At 42.6% G+C, this 17,426-nt stretch overlaps 1 pseudogene; it reads left to right on the forward strand.

The window, feature by feature from the left end:
* Window positions 1-8,790: 8,790 nt before the first annotated feature.
* LOC144669498 (ferritin, higher subunit-like) lies at window positions 8,791-17,237 on the forward strand (annotated as a pseudogene).
* Window positions 17,238-17,426: the final 189 nt, after the last annotated feature.

The raw sequence follows: 17,426 nt of genomic DNA on the forward strand, positions 1-17,426 counted from the left end.
CCCACAACATTAAGGATTGACTAGCCCCTGTGTCTCTTAAAATTTTACCTTTATCTTTACCTACTCCACCCTGTACACGTGGAAAGGCTTTCCCTTCACGTACAAAATCTTTAAACGCTTCTGCAACCTGCTCCTCAGAACTCTCTTGGGTAAATTGTGAACACACTCCCACTTCTTTACCTATCACTGATTCTTCCTGCTTCATCTGTACACAGACCACTGGGTTTTCCTGTGCCTGAACCTCAGAACCCACAGTACTTTTACTTCCAGAACTTTTCTGCACCCCAATAATCGCAACAGATCTTCCATACAATTTCCAACACACGGATTTTGTCTGTACAACTTCATTACAATGAAAACACCTCAACTTTCAAATGTCACTTCCACCCTCAGCACCTTCCTTTTTATTCTGAGAAAAATCTTCCTGGGAATTTCCACCTACTCTTCTCTTCCTTCTCTTCCCTGACTACCTACCTTCCTTTCACCTTCCCGCTTTCTATCCTTTTCTGATTTAAAAGGGTGACGAAAAAAAGGTTTAGCTCTATGAACTATCTCATAATCATCAGCTATCTCTGCTGCTTGTCTTACCATTTCAACCCTCTGTTTCTCCACATGAATGCTCAATACCGAAGGAATTGAATCTTTAAATGCTCCAAACGAATTACTTCTTTAAGAGCTGCACATGTTATCTCTACCTCTAATGTCCGTATCCACCAGTAAAAATTACTTTGTTTTACTCTTTCAAGCTCAATATAAGTTTGCCCAGGCTGTTTTCTCATATTCCTAAATTTCTGCCTGTATACCTCAAGAACTAACTCATATGCACTCAAAATAGCCTTGTTTACCACATTACAGTTCACCGACATTTCTTCTGACAATGAAGCAAAAACCTCATGTGCTCTACCCACCAACCTGGATTGTAACAACAATGTCCAGTTTTCCTGTGGCCATTTCATGTGTTTAGCGATCTTCCCAAATGAAATAAAGAATGCTTCAACATCTTTTTCCTCAAACTTTGGAAGAGCTTGTACAAATTTAAACACCTCCCCACTGGGTTCTGATTTGGAAATAAGTCCTTCATTTCGTTTCTAACTGCCAGCACTTTAAGCTAGAATTCTCTCTCTCTCTCTGTTTTTCTCTTTCTTCCTTTTCTAACCTTGCCATTTCTAATTCCCTTTCCCATATTCTTTCTCTCTCCTGCCTTTCTGAATTCAAAGAGCTCCTCATGCTCATAACCTTAAGATTCACCAACTCCAAACTAACCAAGGAATTTCAAACATATCCGTTTCACTGTCTGATCTCAGGCTACCAGCAACTCTACACAGGGCAGAACAATATCTCAATCTTGCCGTGGACCTGACCAAGCAGTAACAAGATGTTAAAACAGAAAATGCTGGAAAAACTCAACAGGTCTGACGACTCTGTTTCTCTCTCCACAGATGCCAAGGTTTCAAATCTGTATCAATCTTTAAGATGTACCCTCAAGTTCAAAGGCAGGAATTTTCCAGCCCCTTCTGCCGGCGGGATTTTCCAGTCCTGCTGAAGTCAGCGGAATTTTGACCAACTTGCTGCATTCTGTGGCTCCGCCCCCAATGTGATGGGGCTGTGAAATACCGCCCAAGGAGTTAACCCCGTAATGTATGTGTCGACCTGTTCCTGACCTTCACGCTTCAGTGAGATCAAGTATAAATAGCAAAGTGAAAGCAACCATGCAATGCCTGATAGTTGTGCTGTTATGAAGCAGCCCATGTCCAAATGCAGCAAGATCTGGACAATATCCAGGCTTGGGCAGGCAAGTAACATACATGCCACAAAGTGCCAGGCAATGACCATCTCCAACAAGAGAGAATCCAACTATTGTTCCTTGACATTCAATGGCATCACCATCACTGAATCCCCCACTATCAATATCCTGGGGGTTATCATTGACCTGAAACTGAGCTGGACCAGCCAGGTGAATACTGTGGTTGCAAAAGCAGGTCAGAGGTTAGGAATTCTGCAGAGAGTAACTTGCCACCTCACTACCCAAGGCCTTCCACCATCTACAAGGCCCAAGTCAGGAGTGTGATGGAATACTCTCCATTTGCCTGGATGAGTGCAGCTCCAACAGTACTCAGAAGCTTGACACCATCCAGGACAAAGCAGCCCACTTAATTAGCACCCCATCCATAAACATTCACTCCCTCTGCCACTGGCACACAGTAGCAGCAGTGTGTACCATCTACAAGATGCACTGCAGGAACTCACCAAGGCTCCTTAAACAGCACCATCCAAACCCACAACCGCTACCACCTAGAAGGACAAGGGCAGCAGACACATGGGAACACTACCACCTGGAAGTTCCCCTCTAAGCCGCTCACCATCCTGACCTGGAATTATGTCACCGTTCATTCATTGTCACTGGAACCCCCTCCCTACCAGCACAGTGGGTGTACCTACACCACAGTGACTGCAGCAGTTCAAGAAGGCAGCTCACCACCACCTTCTCAAGGGCAATTAGGGATGGGCAATAAATGTCGGCCTAGCCAGAGACACCCAAATCCCGTAAATCAATTGAAATTTGACGGTCTTTATTTCATTTCAGAAACCAGAGAGGGATGAGTGGGGCAACAGTCTACAGGCAATGCAAGTTGCCCTGGATCTGGAGAAGAATGTGAACCAGAGTCTGCTGGATCTACACCAACTCGCCACCACTGAGACTGACCCTCATGTAAGCTTCACTCCATCCTAATTCTGATCACTGGTAGACTTTGTACAGTTTCATTGCCTTTGAAATGATCAACCAATTGGCAAGCCCAATACAACATTGTCCTGAATCACCACATTCTAGTGTAGCCATAGGCATCCAAGTTAGACACATTACACGCTGCTTAGCAGTTGGTTAAAATCTAGATAAAATAGGAACTTGCATTTTAACGTGACTTTAGCTGTGCCTCTATGTGCTGCATTTTTTTATTTGCTTGAGGAAATAGGCTGTGGATTCAAGTGTCACTGCAAGACTTGAGTGCACAAAGCCGCCAGTGCAGCACTCCCTCTACTGCTGTGGACTGCCCAGAGGTGCCATCTTTCAGATGAGATGTTAAACTGTAGCCCCCATTTCCTGTCTCAGGTGGGCGTAGAGGAGCCCAGGGTATTAAAGAGCACGGGGAGTTATCCTCTTGTCCGAGCCAATATTTAATCTCTCATTGGCTGACTGCAAACAGATTGGGAGCTTGCTGTGCACAAAGACCAGACATTGACTGCTATGTCTTACATTACAATAGTGACTACATTCCAAACGTAATGCATTGGCTAGGTCTTTGACAAACTACTGTAAATGCCAGTCTCATTTTTAAAAACTCTGGGTTTATCGCCAATGATTTACATTGAAGTTTCAGCAGGAGAGGTTTCGGTTGCTTGTGGCGTAATACAGCAAACTGGCAATCGCTCTACAAGAAGCAGGAATATGAGGAGAATTGGCTGCAGGGGATCTGATCTTCACGTTTTGACTGTGTCGCAATATTTCTTTCTCTCCCAGTTGTGTGACTTCCTGGAGACTCACTATTTGGATGAGCAGGTCAAGGCCATCAAGCAACTTGGGGACTACATCACCAACCTGAAGCGTCTGGGAGCTCCTGAGAATGGGATGGGAGAGTACCTGTTTGACAAGCTCTCACTAGAGGAGACCAGTTAACGTGGCATCTAGTATCTGATTGTAGATTACTTTGCTTGTATGTGATGTGCATTTCCAACTAGACCTGGACAATTTGGCTTTCTCCTGGAAGAAAGAACTTGTAGCAAAGAGTCAAATTGCTGTGCAAAATGAATTGAAATAAAAATATTTCATTGATCTTGCCTATTGCCCATCATTCAGACCATCCTATTTGCTTTAATTTGACTTCAAGCGACCATGAACTAAGCTGTTCAGTTACAGGACGATTGCTAACTGGCTTATCAAATTACTATAACGGTTAGACAGTGGATCCTCCGCTGGACTTTGCTTCAGATCAGGGGAGGGTGGTGAACAGATATCCAAGCTCCTACTTCCCAGTGACTTCCTTCATTACGTTGTGAGGTGACACATCAGTTCAAGCCATTTACAAGAATTCAAGGGTTTGAGGGAACGTTTCCTGGTATTGCATCTCTTGTTGAATTAAACACAATTTTGAAATGATAATAGATCCCCCTGGTACATTCTCCATGGCAAGGTCTTCACCAACCAGCTGACCTGCCAGCCAATCAGCACCCTTTTCTCATGCAGTATAAATTGCTGGGAAAAGAGACATGTTGTCAAAGCTTTTCATCTTTCACACATCAGGATAGATTTTCAAGTATAGGCAGCACTTGCCTAAACAACCGATTCAAGATTCAGTCGGACTTGCAGTGTGTCTCACTTAAGCGTGGTAGAAGCTACATCTATTCACACATGGGGCCGTCCTTTTGTGGACAGAAGGTGCATGTCCACACATTGCACCTGCTTCAAGTAAACAGAAGCTAGGGGGACAGTAATTCACTGGTTCATTCCCCCCATGACCATGCCTTGCCCAGTCAACCTGCCTGGTTTGAGCTTAAACAAATGCTTGGCAGTTAACTGTTCACTGGTGCCATTCTCCATGGTAACGCCTCTACCACAGCCTGCTTGCCAACCAATCTGCACTCTCTTCTCATGCAGTATTAATTGTTGTTCCCTCTACAACTGGTATACTTATGAAATTGTCTTGAGTGCAAGACAAAAAGCTTTGACAACATGTCTCTTTCTTTGTCCAGCAATACTCAAGCTCTGAACTACCAAACAACTATCAGCAATACAAATTGTTGCTTCCTTTGAAATTTGGCATTCTTGCATCTGTCCTGATGAATGTAAGACAGCATGTCTCTCTTTTTTTTCAGCAACACTCAGGTTCAGGTACTGAGGTCGTAATGCTGGAAATTTGGAGAGGGAGGGAAAATTAAACCAGAATTTCTATTCCATATCAAAATGCGATGTTTTTTGTGGCCTTTGAAGGTGATATCTCCAAGCAATGCAAGTTCTCTGCCCCGTACCTAGCCTCAGACCTGAATTAGGTTTTGCTGTTTGCCATAGTGAAGAATATATTTTCGAAGAGCCCTTTTGGAGGAAAGGAAGAGTAAGACCAGTCATCTCAGATTCTGAGTTCCTCCACAGTTTTAAGTTCTTTGCCATCAGATGGCTGGGAAGGTGAGGGGGAAGCAAAACTGGGGTTAAAAGGCAGCACAGTAAAGTGGAAGTGACAGACTTTTAAGGAGATATTTAATAAGAAAAGATTTATCCCAGTAAGTGAGAAAGACTCTTTGAGAAGGATGCATCATCTGTGGCTGAATAATGGAGTTAAGGATTGCAAATCTGCAAGTATTAGTGGTGGGTCAGAGGACTGGACAGATTTTAAGAACCAGCAAAGAATGACTAAAAAGATAATAAAGAGGCAGAAAACAGAGTATTGATAAAAAGCTAGCTCATAATATAAAAACAGAGAGTAAAGTTTCTACAAGTATTTGAATAGGAAAAGAATAACTAAAGCTAGTTTTGGTCCCCTTGATAGTGAGTCTGGGGAATTGATAATGGAAAACAAGGAAATGGCAGAGGTGTTGAACAGGTATTTTGGTAGAGGACTTAGAAAACTTCCCAAAGATTCTTGAAAGTCAAAAGATGATAGGAAGGGATGAACTTAATACAATCACCATCACCAGGGATAGGGTGCTAGGAAAACTATTGACCTAAACGCTGACAAAACCCTAGGACTGGATGGCCTGCATCCTAGGGTCTTAAAAGGAGTGGCAACACAGATAGCAGATGCATTGGTTATAATCTTCCAAAATTCGACAGATTCTGGAAAGGTTCCAGTGGATTGGAAATTAGCTAATGTAACAACTTTTTTCAAGAAAGGAGGGATGCAGAAAGCAGGAAATATAGGCCAGTTAGCATAACATCTGTCATAGGGAAAGTGCGAGAATCTATTATTAAGGTTATAGCAGGATACTATCTGTCATAGGGAAAGTGCGAGAATCTATTATTAAGGTTATAGCAGGATACTATCTGTCATAGGGAAAGTGCGAGAATCTATTATTAAGGTTATAGCAGGATACTTAGAAATTCACAATTTGATCAGACAAAGTTAACATGGCTCTGTGAAAGGGAAATCATGTTTAACTAATTTGTTAGAGTTTTTTGATGAAGTAACATCCAAGGTGGATAAAGGAGAACCAGTAGATGTGGTGTACTTGGATTTCCAAAAGACATTTGATAAGCATCAAAGGTTACTACACAAGATGAGAGCACATGGGTGTAAGGGGTAACATATTAGCGTGGATAAAGGGTTGATTGGCTAACAGGAAGCAGAGTAGAGATAAATAGATCTTTTTCAGATTGGCAAGCAGTATACTATTTAAATGGAGAAAGATGGCAGAACTCAATGGTACAGAGGGATCTAGGTGTCCTGATACATGAATCACATAAGTTAGTATGCAGGTACAGTAAGTGCTTAGGAAAGCAAACTGAATGTTAGCATTTATTGCAAGAGGAATGGAATACAAAAGTAGGGAAATTTTACTACAGCTGTACAGGGGCTTAGTGAGACCACATCTGGAGTACCGTGCACACATTTAGTCTCCTTATTTAAAAACAAATATAATTGCTTTAGAAGCAGTTCAGAGAAGGCTCACTGAACTCATTCCTGGGATGAAGGGGTTGTCTTATGAAGAAAGATTGAACAGGTTGGGCAGATTTCTTTCCCTAAAGGACATTAGTGAACCAGATGGGATTTTACAACAATCGACAATAGTTGTTATGGTCACCATTACTGAGGCTAATTTTTTATTCCAGATTTATTAACTGAATTTAAACTACACCAGCTAGCATTGGATTTAAACCCATGTCCCCAGATCAGTAGCTGGGTCTCTGGGTGACTAGTCCAGCGATATTACCACTATGCCACCGTCTCCCCCTTTCTGAATTCCCCACTCTGACCTCCAAGCCTGTCAGCCCAGGGCTGGGAAAATTCATCCCAAGATTTAACAGCAGCAATATTCCAGGAACTGGGCTCAATCAATTCTCTTTTTAACTGGCACTGAGCTGAACTGCGCTGGATTACACAGCTTGCTGTCGCTGTCAGCTACTGTTGGTGTCAGCGAACATGGAGGAGGTGGCCTGGAAATGACGCTGCAATATTACTGGGTAAACACTTTCATTTAATTTATTCTTGATATGGGGGACCCACTAGCAAGGCCAGCATTTATTGCCAATCCCAATTGCCCTTGAGAAGGTAGTGGTGAGGTGAGCAGCCTTCTTGAATTGCTAAAGTCCATGTGGTGAAGATGCTTTCACAGTGCTGTTAGGCAGCAAGAGACAGGATTTTAACAAAGAGGTAGAAACATTGATATATGTGCAACTCGGAATGACATGACTCAGAGGGGAACTTGGAGGTGGTGGCATTCCCATGCACCAACTTCCTTTGTCTTTCTAGTTGGTGGAGGTTGCAGGTTAGGGACAGACTGCCAGAGAAGCCTTAGCTAGTTGTTGCAGTGCATCCTATAGATGATACACATCACTGCCTTGATGGAGGGACTGGACCTTGAAGCCCCTTAATATATTGTTTAGTCCCCCAAGTTAATCCACTTATTTTAACCCATCCTTGCCTTCATTAAAGTACCAAAGGAACACGTTCTTACGGAAGAATATTGCACGGTATAAGATCCAAAACTGTCCATGAATCCAACAGGATAAAACTAAACTGCAACCTGACATTTCAAATAACTATTGGGCAAAAGTATCTTTCTTTCACCAAGCTATCTGTCAAGCCTATAATCATGCCCTTTAACTGAATGGTTATCTTCAATTCTTGAGTGCTGCATAGGCCACAATTTCATTATTGAATACTGTTTCAGTTTGTCTTTTTTAACACTATCAACTGTAGGGTAGGAGGAGGTTTGGGTGGAGGATAAATGTTGGCATTGGCCAGATGGGCTGAGTGGCCAGTTTCAGTGCTGTACATTCTATGTAATTCTGTACAAATATTACCAGAAAATATTTCATCGGAAATATTCTTGAGAGTAGATAGTTGTTGTTGAAACTAGAGATAACACAATGGCAGCCATACAATATGCATCCAGTAACTGGAAATTAGACACAAAGACCTGAGGCCTACCATGTAGATGAGGCGCTTCTTACCACCAGGGGTCCTCAAGGTGATCATAGCGGGTCCAGAATGTGTCCACAATGTCATCATTTGTCAATCTACCATCAGATGCCTATATTGGATGGCCCACTAGCGCATTATTTCTGTTGCTATCTGCAAACAATGTCTCTTCCTTCCAATGGGCTCCCCAACACTCTCATTCCAAAGTTGGGAAACTAATGTAACTCTGCAAGTCTGTGTCAAGCTTGTCTTAGTACGTCTGGTCAAATGTCAAAATAAGGTTTTAGAGCATATTTCCTTGTCATTTTCAGGTAGAGACACTTTCAGAGTTTGCACTGGTGAAGAAAGTCAAAGATCAATCAGCAATTCCATCAAGGTTGAGTTGTCAATCAAAGCAGCCTTTCCTTTAACATTTTAATTGGCTCCTGGGTCCCAAATCCTATCCTGTGCTGATTGGAAATGGCAGCTGTTCGATTGGCTAACAAGAATGGTTGGCATCATGGATGATGTCATTTCCTGCTTAATCAAATGGGTTGGATCCTGGATTATAAATTCATGTCCTATGCCAGTGATGTTTTAGATATTTGCTGTAAGTTAGTTTGTGATAGGAATGTGTTTTGGTATAAATTAGAGAAAAAAAAGAACACTTAACATTTACAAAATGGACTCCCAGGTTTGTCAAAACTATCACCCGGATTGCGAAGCTGCTGTCAACAGGCAGATTAACATGGAGCTCACTGCCTCCTATCTTTATCTTTCCATGGTGAGTGTTTGTGGGTTTGATGAAAATCTATCATATTGAAATAAACTCTTTTCCCTCCATTTCAACCTGACTTGCATATTTTATTGAGTTTTGTAACTAGGTTGAGTTTTTTTTGAAGATTTAGTCTTGTTCCATGACTAGAATTTGCTGCCTAGGCTTTTAGTTGCCCTCATGGCTGATTTGTGTTGAGTTCCACATTCTCATCCACCCCTGATGACTGTCAACTCCCTTGCCTAACAATCTATCTACCTCTGCCTTAAAAATACTCAATGACCCCCACCTCTGCCACTTTCTGAGGTAGAGTTCCAAAGTGTCTCAACCCTCTTGAGAATTTCTCCTCATCCCTTTCTCATAAGGGTGACCCCTAATTTTAACTGTGCCCCCAGTTCTGAGATCCTCCAAGAGGAGTTGCCCCCTCGCTCTTAACTCCAGTGGAAACAACCCCAGTCTGTCCAACCTATCAGGCAACCTGCTCATTCCAGGTATCAATCTAGTAAACCTCCCCTGAACTTCCTCCAACAGATTTACATCCGTCCTTTTAAATAAGGAGACCAAAACTGCACAGTTTTTTGAGATGGTCTCACCAATGCCCTGTATAACTGAAGAATAACATCTTTATGTTCAATTCCCCTCAAGGGGAGCATTCCATTAGCTGCCTTTATTTCGTGCTGTACCTGCATGCTAACTTTGACTCCTGCACAAGAACACTAGATCCTCTGGATCTCTGAATTCTGCAGTTCTGTTTAAGTAATACTTTGCCTTTATTCTTCCTGCCAAAGTGAATAACTTCACGTTTTACCACATTATACTCTGTCTGTCAGATTTTTGCCCATATGTCTGCAAACTCTTCACAACATATTTTCCTAGCTATCTGTGTCATCTGCAAATTTGGCTACCATGCCTTCATTCCCCTCATCTAAGTCATTGATGTAAAAGGTTTAGGCCCCAGACCAGGCCCCTGTGGGACTCCACTTGTCATATCCTGCCAACTGGCAAAGACCCATTCATGTATACTGTTTTCTGCCAGCCCATCCTCTATCTAGGCTAATGTTACCCCTGGCCCACACCATGAGCTTTGGTTAAGGTGCTTTGGGAAATACAGTAAATTCTTATTTTGCACCTTTCCTGACCAAACTAACTTGCCGATCAATGGAGCGCTGCAAAGTTTCAGCAAGATGTTTTGGTTGTGTAGCATAATGCACTGAACTGCAAATGATTTCCTGAAAACCATCTCCCTATGAGAAGCAGGAGCATGAGGAGAATTGGCTGCAAAAGATCTGATCTTCACATTTTGACTGTGTCGCAATGTTTCTCTCTTCTAGCTGTGTGACTTCCTGGAGACTCACTATTTGGATGAGCAGGTCAAGGCCATCAAGCAACTTGGGGACTACATCACCAACCTGAAGTGTCTGGGAGCTCCTGAGAATGGGATGGGAGAGAACCTGTTTGACAAGCTCTCACTAGAGGAGACGTGGCATCTAGTATCTGATTGTAGGTTACTTTGCTTGTATGTGATGTTTCCAATTAGACCTGGACAATTTGGCTTTCTCCAGGAAGAAAGAACTTGTAGCAAAGAATTAAATTGCTGTGCCACCCCACAAATTGAAATAAAGTCTTTCATTGATCTTGCCTATTGCTCATTATTCAGACCGCTGATACTTGTTTTAAAGCTCACGTGTTTGGAATTGAGTTACAGAATGATTATGCACTAACTAATCTGCATCACAGTCCAGCTTGGGTAAACTTTCCTGGCAGCAGGAATACATTGCAGAGTTGTCCCTGGGTGGTTTCTGCATTTTACCACACTGCCTCCTGACATCCAGATTTCACAGCAACAACATTCCAGAAACTGAGCTCAAAAAAAGTCTACTTTGAATTGATGCTAGCCTGGACTGTGGTGTTATGGTTTGCATTCAACACTACCTCATGTTGGTGATGTGAGCATGTAGGGAAATGGCACTACAACATTACTAGACAAATACTTTTGTTTAATTTATTCCTGAGACGGGGACACTGGCAAAGCCAGCATTCATTGCCTATGCCCAGTTGCTCTTGAGGGGTGGGAGTGAGCTGTTAAAGGTGACTGCTTCCTCAGTTCTGTTAGACAGGGAGTTCCAGGACTTTGACCCAGTGATGAAGGTAATTTATCTCCAAGTCAGGTTGCTGAGTGGAAACTTGGAGGTGGTGTTGTTCCTATGCGTCTACTTTCTTCGTCCGTCTGGGTGGTGGATGTGGCTTGTGAGGGAAAGGCAGTCAGAGAACAAGTTGTTGCAGTGCATCTTGTAGATAGTACACACTGCAGCCTTGGCAGAGAAAGTGGAGCTTTAGGCCACTTGATCTTCTGTTTTATTCTGCCAAATAAATCCACTTATGTTAACCAGTTCATGCCTTCACTAAAGGACCAAAATAACATGTTCTTAGTATTGTACAGTGAAAGACCCAAAAATGTACATGAAACCAATAAGATGAGAATTCTCTACAACCTGGCATTTCAAACAACTGTTGGGCAAAAGCATCTTTCTTCCACCAATCTGTCTGTCAAGCCTTCGATCACACCCTTTAACTGAATGGTTTATCTTCAATCCTCTATGTCCACACAGGCCACAATCTCATTATTGAAGGCTGTTTCAGTTTGTCTTATTTAACACTATCAATGTTAGGGTAGGAGGAGGTTTGTGTGGAGGATAAATGTTGGCATAGGCCAGATGGGCCGAGTGGCCAATTTCTGGGCTCTACATTCTATGTAATTCTATGAAAACAATAGCAGAAAATACCTCAATGCAAAGATTCTTGAGTGGATGGTTGTTACTGTAACAATTAATAACCAAATATAGTGATAATGGAACAGCTTTCAATGATGGATTGTGACCTGCGTGGCACTTGAGAATTGAAGATTACCATTCAGTTAAAGGACCTGATCAAAAGCTTGACAGATAGGTTGATGGAAGAAAGTTACCTAATAAAATGGCAGTCACACAATATGCCTCCTGCAATTGGGAATTAGACAGAGGCCTGAGGCCCACCATATAGCTGAGGTGCTCAGCCAATTATAGAATTGGTTTTCAAACTGGGCTTACTGCAACCCTGGGAATTTTTAAAATTTCTTTCATGGGATGTGGGCATCATTGACTAGACCAGCATTTATTGCCCACCCCTAATTGTCCTTGAGAAGGTGGTCGTGAGCTACCTTCTTGAGCCGCGGCAGTCCATGTATAGTATAGGTACAGCCACAGTGCTGTTAGGGAGGGAGTTCCAGGATTTTGACCCAGTAACAGTAAAGGAACAGTGATATATTTCCAAGTCAGGATGGAGTGTGGATTGGAGGGGAGCTTGCAGGTGGTGGTGATGTTCCCATGTGTCTGCTGCCCTTGTCCTTCTAGGTGGTACAGGTCACATGTTTGGAAAGTGCTGTTGAAGGAGCCTTGGTGAGTTGCTGCAGTGCATCTTGTAGATGGTACACACTGCTGCCACTGTGCATCGGTGGTGGAGGGAGTGAATGTTGAAGGTGGTGGATGGGGTGCCAATCAAGGTTTCTCCTTGTTGGTGCCAAGCTTCTTGAATGTGTTGGAAGCTGCATTCATCCAGGCAAGTGGAGAGACTTCCATCATACTCCTGACTTGTGCCTTGTAGATGGTGGACAGGCTTTGGGGAGTCAGGAGGTGAATAACTCTCTGCAGAATTCCCAGCCTCTGACCTGCTCTTGTAGCCACAGCATTTATATGGCTGGTCCAGCTCAGTTTCTGGTCAGTGGTAACCCCAGGATGTTGATAGTGGGGGATTCAGCGATGGTAATGCTATTGAATGTCAAGGAAAGATGGTTGGACTTTCTCTTGTTGGAGATGGTCATTTCCTGGAACTTGTGTGGCATGAATATTACTTGCCAGTTTCTCAGCCCAAGCCTGGATATTGTCCAAGTCTTGCTGCATTTGGACATGGACTGCTTCAGTATCTGAGGAGTCGTGAATGGTGCTGAACATTCTGCAATCATCAGCGAACATCCCCACTCCTGACCTTATGATGGAGGGAAAGTCATTGATGAAGCAACTAAAGATGGTTGGGCCTAGGACACAACCCTAAGGAATTCCTGCAGTGATGTCCTGGGATTGAGGTGATTTACCTCCAATTACCCCAACCATCCTCCTTTGTGCTAGGTATGACTCCAACCAAACCTCAAAGTGATCACAGGAGAGTCAGAATGAGTCCACAATGTCATCATTTGTCAATCTATCAACAAATACCAAACTGGATGCGCCCAACACATTGTTTCTGTGGCTGTATATTAAGAGGAAAATGTTCCAATATTGGCTCCCAGTGCTATCATTCAAAAATTAGGGATAAAAGAATCCCTCAAAGTAACAAACTAAAGTAACTCTATGAGTCTGCATCAAGCTTCTCTTAATACCTCCCCTCAAATGTCAAAATGAGCTTTTAGTGTATTGGCATTTTCAGGTAGAGACTGAGGTCAAAGTTCAATCAGAAATTCTATCAAGGTTGAGTTGTCAATCAATGGATCCTCTCCTTTAACATTCGGATTGGTTCCTGGGTCCCAAATCCTATCCTGTGCTGATTGGAATCCAATTATACATGGCAACTGTTTAATTGGTTAACAGGAGTGGTTGGCCATCCTTGATGTCATTTCCTGCTTAATGTAACGGGGTTGGTTCCTAGAGTGTAAATCCAATCCCTTTAGCAATGCAGTTTTAGGTATAGTTGATGTCGATTCTGTGTTTGTGAGGGTGGTGCTTTGGTACAAGTTGTAAAAATAAGTAATATACTTACAAAATGGGCTCCCAGGTTTGTCAAAACTATCATTAAGATTGTGAAACTGCTGTCAACAAGCAGATTAATGTGGAGCTCACTACCTCCTACCTTTATCTTTCCATGGCGAGTTTTGACTTTGTGGATTTACAAAAGAATCTATTAAGTTGAAGTAGACTCTCTTTTCCCTGTTTCAGTGTAACTTGACCTGTTTATTGAGTTTTGATGTGCACAATGTTAAGTTCACCAAATTATACCTCTGTCATTGAGATGCAGCAATGTCCACTAACAACTGGTTGGCTTGGTGGCTGCTCAGATGTGTGGGAATAAGTTTCCTTTCAAATTGGATGTAATCACTTTTTTTCTGATACCTGCTTTGTTTCCCTTTTTTTTCCCCAGAACTTTATTTGGCAGAATGTCTATGGGACTTGAATGTGTTCCTAGGGTTACTATTCCTGTAACATAATTAGTGCATGAATGTCTTTTGTTAAATTTGGATGTCCTCTATTACAGCTAACATTGAATAAATTGCTGCTATTTCCTTCTAACTGATGCTAATGGATGTCTTGAAATAATTTGACAGGTGTGATTGCATTAGAAATAATTACTTTAATTCACACATGGTGTCCAAAGTTCCCAATACACCCTTTCCAACATTGTTTCCTTGGTCAGTTATATTTCAAATTCTAAAGTTGAATTGTGAATAGATGATGCAAAATGCTCCAGTCACTTACCAGATCGAGAATCTTCCCCTTATCACGCAGGCTACCATTTCTTCAGATATCCTATTGGTGTTGGATGGTCACTTGTTCCATTTCCCACTGGCTAATCTTCACAATTGGGAATTGAGTACATTGTACTATAGACCAGTGCTCCCTAAACATTTTTCCTAGTGACTCCATTTTATTTCCTCACTTTGCACCGAGAGGATGGGGGTGTGCTCTTGAGTTGTGTGTCTTCAGCTGTTGAGTGGGGGTGAGCATGGTGAGAAATGTTTAAGCCAAAGAATTTTTTAAGAAAGGAGCACCTAACTATTCAGCCTTTTTTAGCAGGAAAAGGCCTCAAAGATTTGTCCAATAGGCTAAATGTACGCTATTAGAAGTGAGAATTTTGAGGCATTGCAGCTTTTGGCATTCAGTAAGAGCTTGTGGACCCCACCTCCATTTTGAGGAAACCTTGTTATAGACCATTCAATATAGTTGAGGAAGGCAGAGAATTTAATGTCAATTCATATTGAATAGCTAATTTGATTAGAAAGTTGGAAGAGGACTTCCTCTACTTTTGAGGATCAGAATTGGGGTCAGTGATGTGTTATTGGAATTTGAATGGTTCTTTCAGGTATCTTTCTTTGACTGGGATGATGTCACTCTCAACTATTTCTCCCAGTTTTTTCAAACATCAGTCTGAGGAGAAGCAGGAACATGCAGAGAAGCTGATGAAATTCCAGAACCAGCGTGGAGGCTGCATCCTCTTACAAGATATGAAGGTTGGAATTGTGTGGTGTGGGGGGTGGTGGTGGTGGTGGTTGTGGGGATGGCTGCTTTAATGATATGGCTTCAAGTCATATGACATTTCACAAATTGTGAAGGGAGAGTGAGGTTTCTTTGCTTAATCTGCCTGATCTCTCAGTACTGGCTCAGACATTCTTCTCCTCTGTATACAATCTTGCTGTGTAGCTGAGCTGCATCAGATACTTACTGTACAAGAAGTTTTGAATTTGTTTGTTAGTCAGTGGTGACTTCTTCCTGAACTCCTTCCTTAATGACCGTACAAATGGATATGATGAAAGCACCCTGCAATAACTGACAAACCAGAGAGGGATGAGTGGGGCAACAGTCCACAGGCAATGCAAGTTGCCCTGGATCTGGAGAAGAATGTGAACCAGAGTCTGCTGGATCTACACCAACTTGCCACCACTGAGACTGACCCTCATGTAAACTTCACTTCATCCTAATTCTGATCACTTTGTACTGTGTTGTTGCCTTTGAAACGATCGACCAATTAGACTCAACACCACATTGTCCTGAATGACTACATCCTGGTGTAGCCATGGGCAAGGATCTGAAGTGAGCAACATTGCAAACTGTCATTGGCTAAAACCTGGACAAAATGAGAAGTTTCACTTCAGTTTGACTTTAGCTGTGGCTTTTAGTAGCACTGCCATTTGAGTCAATGTTCCAGATTGAAGTCCCACTCTATTTGTTAGGTTTAAAGCTGACAGTGCAATTCAGGACCATCAGCTGAGGTGGCCGATATCTAATCTGACCTAAATCCCACAAACTCCCTTCCCACTATGGGATTTGTTGTGAACATTAGCTGTTGCATTTCCCATCTCACAAGTGACAACACTTGGTGCTTTGTGACATGCGATAAATGCATGGCTCTTATTAATATAGTGCCTTTTGTGACTTGTAGCCATCCCAAAAAGCTTTACCATCAGTGAAGTTTCAGCAAAAGATGTTTTGGGTGTGGCATAATGCTGTGAAACAATTGTTTCCTGAAAGCCATCTCAACAGGAGTGAGGAGAATTGGCTGTAGACAAACTGACATTTTGACTGTGTTGCAATGTTTCTTTCTCTTCCAGCTGTGTAACTTCCTGGAGACTCACTATTTGGATGAGCAGGTCAAGGCCATCAAGCAACTTGGGGACTACATCACCAACCTGAAGCGTCTGGGAGCTCCTAAGAATGAGATGGGAGAGTACCAAAGATAAAAACAAAAAAACTACTGCGGATGCTGGAAATCCAAAACAAGAACAGAATTACCTGGAAAAACTCAGCAGGTCTGGCAGCATTGGCGGAGAAGAAAAGAGTTGACGTTTCGAGTCCTCATGACCCTTCAACAGAACTGAGTAAAGTTAGGAGAGGGGTGAAATATAAGCTGGTTTAAGGGGGTGGGGGGAGAGAAGTTGGGGGGGGTGGTGTGGTAGTAGGGACAAGCAAGCAGTGACAGGAGCAGATAATCAAAAAATGTCACAGACAAAGGAACAAAGAGGTGTTGAAGGTGGTGATATTATCTAAGAGAATGTGCTAATTAAGAATGGATGGCAGGACACTCAAGGTACAGCTCTAGTGGGGGTGGGGTGGAAAGACTGACAGGGCATTACAGGTATAGATTTAAAAATAATGGAAATAGGTAGGAAAAGAAAAAAGAAAAATCTATATAAATTTTTGGAAAAAACAAAAGGGAGGGGGGGAAGAAACAGAAAGGGGGTGGGGATGGAGGAGGGAGTTCAAGATCTAAAATTGTTGAACTCAATATTCAGTCCGGAAGGCTGTAAAGTGCCTAGTCGGAAGATGAGGTGCTGTTCCTCCAGTTTGCGTTGGGCTTCACTGGAACAATGCAGCAAGCCAAGGACAGACATGTGGGCAAGAGAGCAGGGTGGAGTGTTAAAATGGCAAGTGACAGGGAGGTTTGGGTCTTTCTTGCGGACAGACCGCAGGTGTTCTGCAAAGCGGTCGCCCAGTTTGCGTTTGGTCTCTCCAATGTAGAGGAGACCACATTGGGAGCAACGAATGCAGTAGACTAAGTTAGGGGAAATGGGAGAGTACCTGTTTGACAAGCTCTCACTAGAGGAGACCAGTTAACGTGGCATCTAGTATCTGATTGTAGATTACTTTGCTTGTATGTGGTGTGTTTCCAACTAGACCTGGACAATTTGGTTTTCTCCAGGAAGAAAGAAATTGTAGCAAAGAACTAAATTGCTGTGCCACATGAATCGAAATAAAGATCTTTCATTGACCTTGCCTATTGTCCTCCATTCAGATCACTGATAC

The sequence above is a fragment of the Cetorhinus maximus genome, chromosome 29 (genome assembly GCF_964194155.1).
Source record: "Cetorhinus maximus chromosome 29, sCetMax3.hap1.1, whole genome shotgun sequence".
In the NCBI taxonomy this organism is placed as follows: domain Eukaryota; kingdom Metazoa; phylum Chordata; class Chondrichthyes; order Lamniformes; family Cetorhinidae; genus Cetorhinus; species Cetorhinus maximus.